This window comes from Lactuca virosa, chromosome 5 (assembly GCF_052849685.1).
Source record: "Lactuca virosa cultivar CGN04683 chromosome 5, Lactuca_virosa_CGN04683_v6, whole genome shotgun sequence".
Lineage (NCBI taxonomy): Eukaryota > Viridiplantae > Streptophyta > Magnoliopsida > Asterales > Asteraceae > Lactuca > Lactuca virosa.
In genome coordinates, this window is record NC_136430.1 from 293,787,610 (window position 1) to 293,799,734 (window position 12,125).

Below are 12,125 nucleotides of genomic sequence, written 5' to 3' on the forward strand. Positions count from 1 at the left end.
GTCCGATCATAATACAAACCTTCAACATTACGAAAGAAAGAATAACACAAACAAGAGAAAGGAAAATAAGGAAGGAAAATAATGTTGCTTAGTGTTTCTCTCTATGCATCAACTTGGGGTGCTAGGATATCATGCAATGTCATTATATGAGACTAGATTATCATGGTTACTAGATGATAACCTTCAAACCGGGAGACCAAACAAAATAACAAAAAATAAAGATAAAAATGGTTATAATGGGTATAATAACAAGTTTATGTTTAAACACAAAAAAATATGAAAGTTAGTCTTTTTTGAAATTAATCCTTGGAATTAATAATAACACATTTTTGTATCGATTTGATGGAATTGTTGAATGATATCAATCTATCATGCAACATGCATGAGGTATAAACTTTCTGAATGATAAAGAAACATCTTTGGGATAATAATGGCTTATGTTAAAACATTTTTTTAGCATGGTACTATAATATGTTACACAAAAGATTCATGACAATTGTTATTGCTTAACACGTTTTCAACCTAACATTGCATATTCACAAGAAAATGCATACTTGGCGAAAATTACAAAGTTTTTATACAAATCATTCGGATTAGTGAGTTCCAAAACTCACAATTCATAGAGATTATTATATTGTCAAATTACATACAAACTCAAAGTATCCTAATACCCCATAATAAAAAAATAATAAAAACGAAAATCTCTCCTATAAAAACTTTAAAGACCCACAAACATTCCTACAAAATCTTAGCTCCATAATCAAATTGTCATCAAAACAACTCAACAACCTGCAAGAACAAACAAGATCTAAACTTTTTGCTTTTTCCAGGACTATTCTTTCTATAATGACAATAATAAGGGTATTTTCGTCTTTTTGGGTAAGAAAAGAGAGCAAATAGCCAAATAGCAAAATCTTGAATTGGATAAAAATAAAAGGAAGTAAACCAAACCTTGAATCAATGTATCAAAGGAGCATGAAACTGCTTCAAAGCGTCACAATTTGGTGTTCCCTGTTTATTCCCCCAATGAATCCGTCGTTTTTCAATCTGACAATTATGAGAAAGAACTGAAATATACTCATCCTCGATTCTTTCTTCAATTTCAATTCTTTCAGGACTTTCTATCGGATAATCCCTTTCAAAACTACTCGATTTCACAAAAAAATTAACACCTTTTTGCGTAGTCAAACGATAATCATAACCATATTGCCTAGCAAGAGAATAAACCGGCTCATTAGATGGCAAAAAGTTCAACAAAAGAAGCAAAACCACCGGCAACAACTGAATCAAAGTCCGAATCCCCCCTGAACCGTTTCCCGCCGGCATCCCTGCACCTACGCCGGGACCGAAAGTAAATCCGGTGAACTGGGTGGTGGCACCGTGGTTCATACCTCCAAAAAAGTTCCTAAAGATTTCGTCGGCGTCCACCTCGCCGTCGTAATAGAACCCGTTGGTGAACCCATGACGGTGGCCACCGGCCGTTGGGGTGCGCCTCTCGTAAATGGGCTCATCTGACCCGAGAATATCGTACTGTTTACGATTCTCGTCGACGCTCAAACACTGGAAAGCTTTCGATACTTTTTTGAATGCTTCTTCGGATCCCGGAGCTTTGTTCTTGTCAGGGTGGACCTTCAAAGATAATTTTCTGTACGCTTTTCGGATATCGTCAACGCTACACGATTTTTCCAATCCTAATATCTCGTAATAATCCTTTTTCGTTTTGATTTCGCTCACGATCGTGATTTGTTCATCTGTGTATGATCCCGGTGATGAAGATCCGGTTGCCGGAGCCCTACGCCGTACACCAGAACTATCACCCGTGCTATTCTCCGACGGTTTCGATGGAGGTGAACCAGAAGGCGATTCATCGGCCGGGTTGTCGGGTTCTAGATTCGATAATAGATCGTCAACGGGAAGCGAAGGATCTAATCTTCGAGCTTTTGAGATGAATTTTAGGGCACGAGCTCGATCACCCAACCCTAACGCATCTTTTCCGATTTTTAAACATCTCAAAGCATCGTCTTTATTTCCATCCATCTCAAGGGGTTCAAAACTTTCCCTAGAAACAGAGTATATAACCGAATTGAACAATAAATATGTGATTATCGGAATTTTACCAGGAATCGATAAGGAAACCCCAAATTTTAATAAATAACAGCAATCGGGAACCCTGTGAGATGAGATTATGCTTGATGTATGACAAATTGAATGGGGTTTTTAGCAATTAACTGATCGTGTAGAAGATTTGTGAGAGAAAGGAGAAGAGCTATACAAAGATGGAACAGAAATGGAGAGAAATTTTCATCATCCTGGGAACCCCTGTAGGAGAAAGGGGAGGTGAATATGGCCGATTCGTTGAATATAAGCATGAGGCTTTGCAAAATCTATTTACCAGGGAGATATAGTGGTAGTTAAGAAATATTATAGAATCGTGATTTTATTTTAGGCAAATTCTACAAAAGTAATTAAAGTTTTTTTTTTTTTTAAATTCGTTTTGACATTGGTTAGTTTTTCCTTTTTAATTTGGGAAAATGACATAAAAGCCCTTAAGTTTTCACAAAAATATCGGTTTTACCCTTGGACGTGTTTTATGTCCGGTAAAGCCCGAAGTTTTGTTTAATTTGTTTATTTTTACCCTTGTAGCCGGTTTCCAGGTAACCTACCGGTTACCTAATGTCATTAAAGCCCTTGAATTTTCAAAAATGTTTGGATTTACCCTTAAATTTTTCAAAAATGTTCAGATTTACCCTTAAGTTTTCCATTTACGAGTCTTGTTTGTTGATCATTTATTGTTATCTACTAACTATTAACCTAATATAGTTGAATAATAGAGGTTTTTTCAAATTTTATACTAAATCTTATCTGTAATCGAGTGTTTTTATTGAGGTTTTCTAATTACGAGGGTTTTATAATTGTTACGTTATGTTTTTAATTAATGAATATTTATTTTGCTTATCTATTTAGTATGATGTTTGATAATAAATACATATTTATACTTGGTAATATGTACAAATACATATAATTATATCTTTTATATAATATAAACCATATAAATACATATTTTTATATTTATATGTATATAATATATTTTTATATGAAATAAATATATATTTATACTTATACCTACTAAATACAAATAAATACATTTTTAATATATAAATACATTTCTATAGGAATACATGGGCTTTCAAATGTATATATAAATATTAAATACAAGTATATATATTTTTAAAAATATATTTATATTAGTAAAAATATTTTTATACATTTAAAAATGTGTGTATAAAATATTTTTATACATTTAAAAATGTATTAATAATAATAATAATAATAATAATAATAATAATAATAAAATAATAATAATAATATGTATAAAAATGTATTAAAAACGTATGAAATATTTTTATACATTTAAAAATGTATGTATAAAATATTTTTATACAATTAAAAATGTAATAATAATAATAATAATAATAATAATAATAATAATAATAACAATCAAGGTAAGGGTAAATTCGAACATTTTTGAAAAACTTAAGGGTAAATCCGAACATTTTTGAAAATTCAAGGGCTTTACTGGCATTAGGTAACCTAGGTAACCGGTAGGTTACCTGGAAACCGGCTACAAGGGTAAAAATGAACAAATTAAACAAAACTTCGGGCTTTACTGGACATAAAACACGTCCAAGGGTAAAACCGACATTTTTGTGAAAACTTAAGGGCTTTTATGTCATTTTCCCTTTTAATTTGAACACTATATTTGATATTTGGATTCAATTTGGACCGTTTAATCGAGTAGCGGTTAACTACAAGTAATCACCAACCTAACTTCGTCCACATTTATTTATCAAATGACTTCTAGTCCAACAGTATTCGGTGTTGTCATTCCTCCTTGAGGTTGAGGGTTCACGTCTTGCCGTGACCATAGGTGAATTTAAGGAGTGTAGTTTAGAATTTGGCTATATTTGTCGTTTCAAAAAAAAATCACCCTTGCCATGTCATCACCCTCATTTAACCCTTTTTCTAATTTAACCAAACGCATACCAATCAAATCTTTTTATTTCTCTATTGATTAACTAGGATTTTTTACAACTTTATAAAATCTACCTAGTTTCTAAAGGCAAACACACGTGGATTGAAGTAAGAATCTTGAAATCGTCGTATGCAAGTGTTGGGTTTTGAGCATTCTAACACTCCTATGGTGTACATGCAACCCTATAAACCTTGGATCTATGTTTTCTCTATTATACATGCAAATATTAACTATTCCAAGGTTTCATCCTAACTAGCATATTATGAAGCACCTATACTACAAAGTTCTAGTTAGATGACATACCTTTTGATGTAGCTTGATGTCTTCAAGCTTTAAGAGCTTAGCCCCAATAGTGTGGAAGCCTCAAATGGAATCACAAATCACCAAAACACCTTGGAAGAACTTGAGAGAATATGTATGCACACTAAAATCGGCCCACTCTTATTTTCACACACTTGTTCCAATTTTGTGAGCCAAGGACCCCTTTATATATATTATGGAGGATTAGGGTTACATCCATGTAAACCCTAATACCCATGACCTTTCATTTACATAAGATCCATGGGTTAAAAGCTCCATGGACCATCCATGAAAGCTTAGCCCAACCTAAATGAACTTGGCCCATTCCATATATATAAGAGTCCATATTTAATTAGTTATTTTTGATCACTTAATTAATTCTAAATTAATTCTTGATCAATACTAATTAAATAATATGATTCCATATTAATATATTAGAACTTATAATATATTAATATAAATCATAAATATACTATTCTCAAAAGACTATCCATATAAATTATGCCGGTGAAGTGCAACCCAAATGGACCATGCCGGGTCGGGTCAAGTACATACCAAATATAGTTATGGACTTAGACATTAATCCAACAGTCTCCCACTTGGATAAGTCTAAAACTATTATTGAGTATGACTTCAAAACCTAACTGGCAATCGTAGCTCTTAAAGTCACTGTCGAACTCTGACCTTGTCAATGACTTGTCCATTAGATAAGGGATCATATATTCCTCCATTCTAGATATCATATGGACCGAGACATGGATTATAATCATTCTCTATGTCCATTTGTTGTTTCCCGATTTTCGATTTATGATGACTGACTGATTGAACAGATCAAATCAGTCCTGGCTTGGCCAAGCACTCACATGTGTCATCGCTAAATCATCGAGGGGCCCACAGATATCGCTTTTATCCCGAAGGTAAAAGGAATGGATAAACTTCGACTCATATGGCTTGTTCTACTACTTGTTGAATTATACACAAAGGCATGTTTTATAACGTCGAGTTACCAATGCGTTTTCGTGCAATCAATGTATAACCAACTCATAGTAACAACTCATATCTCTAGGTTTTAAGAATATAAGATATTATCGTCTCATGATCACTCGTGATAAAATCCATGAAGTGATTCAAATGAGCGTGGGTTGAATCCAATACTCAGAACTTATGAGCACTCATGAGTGTTGTAGCACCACTTTGCCCACCAACTTGGACCTCTACAAACCAACCCATGACAGTCTTGATTCATATCTACTTCCAACATATGACCGACTGTGGATGGTTTGAATAACTTAATCATTCAGGAAGAGCGACTTACTTATTCTGGAAGTCAAAACATGCAAAGTGAAACACAAGAATAAATGAATCAAATATGGTATCAAACCCTATGAATATAAATAAACACTTTTATTTATCACCATACTGATTACTCATTATTCATTGTTTCGGTTTTATCAACTTTATACTTGAATTAAAAACACTAGTTGTCCCATGCTCCAAGCATGTACACTATGTTTTTCTTAAACAATAGCTTTGCCATACACCAAGTATGCACTCTATGTTTGTCTATGATCCTTACTTTGTGAAATAAACCAATTGAACATAATTTCAATGATTCTAATTTCACACTCCCAAATCCTTATCGAAAAATGTGAGAATTTCAAATTCCTATCATTTATCGAAATCTGTTTAGATTTTAAACTTATATGCACTGACCCTCCTGTAATGAATATGTACAAAGTCACAAAGACTTGTCAACAGTCATTATAAGGTATTCCAATGGAGATCAACTCCATGGAAACTAAGTCTCATATTCAAAGTACATTGCTTTGGACATGCTTCTTGCATTAAGTTTTCTAATCGTACACAGATAACTTCCACCTATGGAGACAACTCCATATTCTCATTTTAACTATCACTTCTGAATAAGAGATGCCTCTTTTCAGAATATGTCAATATGGTCCTTCCAAAATTAGCACTATACTTCCAACTGTCCCTGAGCAACCAATCTTTGGTAAACCTCAGATTGTCCTCGACAATTGCTTAATCATTTTAGTCATATCCAATTCTAGACCTTTTCCCTTCTTAATGCCTCTGGGCATTTGGAAAAATTTAGAAATGACAAATATTATAGCACATGCAATCGATCCTGTACCCAAAGCAAATGGTACACGATTCATGATGTCTCACATAAAGACATGATTCTAGACCAGTCTTTTGCTACAATATTTTTTATTTGCCATGTTTTCAAAATTTGACTATGAAGAGGGATGCCGTAATCATAATCGAATTTTGAGAACGCAATATATAGAATTTCCTTAAGTTGAACCGATCCAACATGAAATTCATATATATATTCTTGACTAAGGATGATTAAGGTCTCAATCTAAGCCTTTAGAACTGAAATGAAGTATATCCTCTCCCTTAATTATAACAAAACAACTTTTTCAATCCCTGCAACCTCACGAATTGAAACTTTTGTTTTCTATAATTAACATTGCTAACTTGCAGCACTAACAATAATTATCATGCTCCCACTAACATGATGATTATAAGCATAACACTTATGCTCTCACTAGCTTTGACATGTACTCAGAAATCAGCTGGACTTCTAGAAATCAATACTTTATTGACTTTCTTACCAAAGTTCAGATTTCTGATACGAGATGCTTTGATAAAACTTTATCAAAATCATACACCTTTCCTTAGATAGCAAGCATGTGTGTCTAAACAATTTCAGAACTATGAAAAGGGATGTCGTAATCATAGTCTCAATTGTTTAGACCTTTTGCCATCTGCTTCAAATCTACTTGGTGGAAGTGTTTCCTCACCATCATTTTCATGAATCGGAGAGAACCCTTATGACCCTTAGATTTTATGGTGTATGTGTTCTTATCCATGTGAATCGTCAAAACCATAGTCACAAGACAAGGATAATGACAAATCCAAACTCATATGGACTGAACTTATGCAATCTTAACTTCTTGCCACCTGGCAGTACAGGGCCTTCCATTGCTTCCAAGTTGTTATGCAACCAATTGAGAACTTACAGAACTCCTATGCAAAGCCAACTTTAACTGGAATGGGCACAGAATATGTCAACACGATAGGTTATAAACCTCGAGTCGTGTGCTAGTGAAGAACCTCAGGTTTTATTCTTGATTAGTTCTTGAAATTCTTTTTAGGATCTTTAAGACTCCCACTATCCTCTTGACATATAAGACTATCTTGCCAAATATTCAAGAGATAGTGCGGATTCTTTATCAAGACAAACACTTCACACAATTGGCCTTAGTTGGTCTTTGTTTTATCCAAAACATCACAACTTACCAATTTCAAATGTACAAGAGTAGGACACTTTTACTCTTACATTTGACAAGTGTTTTAAACCTTTCTTTAAGATATGTCACTCAAGTTACAATCTTGGAGTATGACTCTAAGAATTGTTTTGGAACGAAGTATGACTCATCTTCCTGATCTAACCATTTCAACAATTCATGACTCCTCTTCTTAGTCATAATAATGCACTAAGATGACCTTTAGAGGACTAATTGTGATATGATTTCTAAATCATTAAGATGGTCACAAACATGATACTAAAGTACTCTCCCATCTTTTTTAGATTTGAGAAACTTTTATCTTTCTGCCTAATTTGATTCTTCCCATTCGTTCTGCCATACATTGAGACTTTTTCCAATGTTTCAGAATTATACTTAAACTTGTAAGTATAACCATATTTACTAAACTTTAGTAAATCAAATAGTCTTAACGAGCTTTGTGGTGGACATGACCAGTGCACAAGAATGTGTACTCGATCCCTTTAGTCCTTCACTTGACTCACACATCCATGTGAACAAGTAATTAGTCTTGATTTTCCAATGCTTGAAAGTTCTCATTCATCATACTATTCAACTTGCATGATTCCAAGTTTCGGTCCAATTGAAACTTGGGTGATTAGGAACTTTCCTGATTTGGTAAATTTAGACACTACCACAAATGAAAGAATCAAATCCATTTTCCAATATTGCTGTCAGTGGAACAATTTTCCACAAATGCCATTGTAAGGATACTTCAAATAAAAATAAACAATTTTCTTTTATTTTAAAACTTTGCGGAAAAACGTATCCTTACAATCCACATGGAAAATTGTTGTTATCTATTCCTTAGCAATATATCATAACTTCTTAAGCAACTGCTCAAAATTCTGATGCGATCGAAATCCACCTTCGCGATCAGAATCAACATATACTTCCTTTAAGCTTTCTCTCTATTCTTTGATTCTTAAAACATCAACATGTGACCCAGTCACATCATGTAATGAGGATCTCAGAATAGAACTTAACAGAGTTAGATAATGGGCTCTACCTGATGTAGAGTCAAACTTATTGACTTTACCATCCTTAGGTAAATTTGGCAGCTTTGCAATCAACGCCCCTTCCTTTGGCAAAATAAACATATGGACCCTTTGGTAATGGGACTATCTTAGACTTAGCCTTTCTCTTTACCATTTGGTCAACCGGGTTGACTATGGTCAATCCCTTTCCATTGGGAAGAGAATGCTTTTTCTGGATTTCCAGTGTCACCATTGTCACTGTCCATAAAGTTTTTTGGGAAGTTGATCTTCTAATCAAATTTGCTTTACTATCGTTCCAAATCATTGTTGATTCAGCAGCACCAAGCAAATAGATATGATCATTAAGGTTCATGTCATAGTCTGTTTCATAGTAGTCCCAAAGGAACTCACTATGTGACTTAGAAAGTGATTGAACATCCAACTTTCTCAAGACTTTGACACCCAACTCTCCCGGCTTGTCAATATGTGACTTCATCTCTAAGATGTGATCACACATAGACCTTGCTTGCCATTAGGGCTTGAGTGACCTTGAACTTGTGGGTTAGGGAGAGTAATTGGAGGAGGTGGAGGAAGAGAAGTATGACTTCCATGAGCCAAACTCGGGAAGTCATATTCATTATGAAAGCTTGGTTTGGGAAGATCATTGTTGTCTAAACCAGACATCAACAATGGGAGAAATTCACGTAAAGTTGATTTAAGTCCTTAATATAACACCCAATATGATATATTAAGGATAGGACCCAACAAACTATTTTATAACTTGGAAGAGGGATGCCGTAATCCAAGCTATAAAATATTTGAAGGTAGGTGAATGACGATTCACCAATTTCCACCAAGATAAACGAAATGTATTATTAGGTTTTAATTGGTTTTGAAACTCCTAGATTATTTTGAGATTCATTGAACTTTTCAATGGCATGTTTCAATCTCGAGTGTGCCCTTTAGGTTTTGTGACTGGGATGCAGAGGATCACAAAACAAGGTGTGAAGTAACCATGCAAATATACTTGGTACCCTTAATATTTACCCCTCAATCGATGTGTCGGTTAACCACACACGCTCCAACGATACTATGATAAACATTAAGTTACCATTTAATGCCTACCTTGTTAAGTCCAGTTTAGTGTGCCGGTTAACCACACACGCTCCACTAACAGCTTAAACAAAGTGCAAAGTGTAATTTCATGGATTAGCACCTTATTCACATTTTCCTAAGTAACTAAGATTGGGAATTTATAAAAAGTTTAGTTACTTAGTATTTATCATTAATACTTTTAATGAAAGGAGAATTATAGTCTTTGTCCTACCTGTTCGGCTAACGACCCTCCACCAGTCAAGGAAGCGGTGGGTGAGAGTGGACACCCATTAAACTGTCATTTTATAGGCAGTAACCTTATACCCCCCTTATAGACCGGCTTCGTGAATGAGGTCTACTAATGGTAAGACGACTTGCTCTTATACATATAATATATTAAACTTTTAATATTATAATAGTATAAGGGTGTATTTTAGACATTTAAAATACTTGGTGGTTTAATCTATTAATTAAACTATACTCTTAATTTAATTAAATTTAAACCATGTCATTATGGAATTATTAATTCTCTTTTAATTAAACACTTTAATTATCTATTAATAAAGTCCATAAGAGTTAATTGAATTATTCAATAAAACATCATAATTCCAATTATTAAATTCAAAATTAAAACCATTTAATTAATTGTTTAAGTTATGAACCCAAAAGTTTTAGAATTCAATTCTTTTTTTTATCATAAAAAAAACTTTTTCCAAATTCCAAAACTTGAGGGCAAGTTTTGTAACTCTTGAAAACTTTTGGATTCCATAACTTATGGAGTTAAATACTTGTTTTATGATGAAACTTTTCATGTTCCATAACTTAAGAACAAGTTATGGAATTCTTTAAAACATTAAGACAAGTTTTGTAACTCCATAAAAAACTTTGAATCAATTTTTTTAAAAACCTTTTCATATCCATAACTTATGGAGGTTTCAAAAAACTATTTAGATCAAACTTTTAAAACTAATAAAATAATCATATCATTTTATCTTTTACTAAATTTGACCTAATTCAACTCATATAACAAATGATTCAAATTTTACAAATAATTCGTTTTTCACAAAACAAGTAATTATCTTAAAATTTGACAAACGTCATGTTTTTTTTCCTTTTTTTTTCAACTTGAAAATAAAACATTTGCATCAATATAACAGAAAACAACTCATGGCTCTGATACCACTGTTGGGTTTTGAGCATTCTAACACTCCTATGGTGTACATGCAACCCTATAAACCTTGGATCTATGTTTTCTCTATTATACATGCAAATATTAACTATTCCAAGGTTTCATCCTAACTAGCATATTATGAAGCACCTATACTACAAAGTTCTAGTTAGATGACATACCTTTTGATGTAGCTTGATGTCTTCGAGCTTTAAGAGCTTAGCCCCAATAGTGTGGAAGCCTCAAATGGAATCACAAATCACCAAAACACCTTGGAAGAACTTGAGAGAATATGTATGCACACTAAAATCGGCCCACTCTTATTTTCACACACTTGTTCCAATTTTGTGAGCCAAGGACCCCTTTATATATTATGGAGGATTAGGGTTACATCCATGTAAACCCTAATACCCATGACCTTTCATTTACATAAGATCCATGGGTTAAAAGCTCCATGGACCATCCATGAAAGCTTAGCCCAACCTAAATGAACTTGGCTCATTCCATATATATAAGAGTCCATATTTAATTAGTACTTTTTGATCACTTAATTAATTCTAAATTAATTCTTGATCAATACTAATTAAATAATATGATTCCATATTAATATATTAGAACTTATAATATATTAATATAAATCATAAATATACTATTCTCAAAAGACTATCCATATAAATTGTGCCGGTGAAGTGCAACCCAAATGGACCATGCCGGGTCGGGTCAAGTACATACCAAATATAGTTATGGACTTAGACATTAATCCAACAGGAAGAACCAACATCGTCTGATGATATACACATGAAACAAAGGTACTCATTTCAAGAGTATGTTTTTTTTGGAAAGGGAACTTCCCTAACGAGGGTTTTCGGGCTAGCTTTTGCGCACTGACTAATCCCCCGATGCAAACATGAGGCTTCGCCTCATGTCCTGAAGTCACTGCAAACGAACCTCCATGACCACAAGGGCTGAGTGGTGCCAGGATTTGAACATGAGTCAATAGGTTATCCACCATATCTTCCACATGTCATACCAAGTCACCACAACCCAAGTGGTTAAGAGTTTGGTTTTTACAATGTCTTTATTATTGAAACAAGAATCTTTTTTCCTTACTTTCGTTATTTTTTAATTCATTACAATGGCAGGCGTAAGTATTATGATTCAAATTATGTAGAGGGTAAGTGGGAGTTAGGAACATCCAG

At 33.6% G+C, this 12,125-nt stretch overlaps 1 pseudogene across 1 annotated transcript; it reads right to left on the reverse strand.

The window, feature by feature from the left end:
- Positions 1 to 486: 486 nt before the first annotated feature.
- Positions 487 to 2,401, reverse strand: LOC145116309 (chaperone protein dnaJ 49 pseudogene; annotated as a pseudogene). Its single transcript, XR_013711991.1, has 2 exons — positions 952 to 2,401; positions 487 to 789 (listed from the first exon to the last, which is right to left on the reverse strand). The product of XR_013711991.1 is annotated as a chaperone protein dnaJ 49 pseudogene (transcript).
- Positions 2,402 to 12,125: the final 9,724 nt, after the last annotated feature.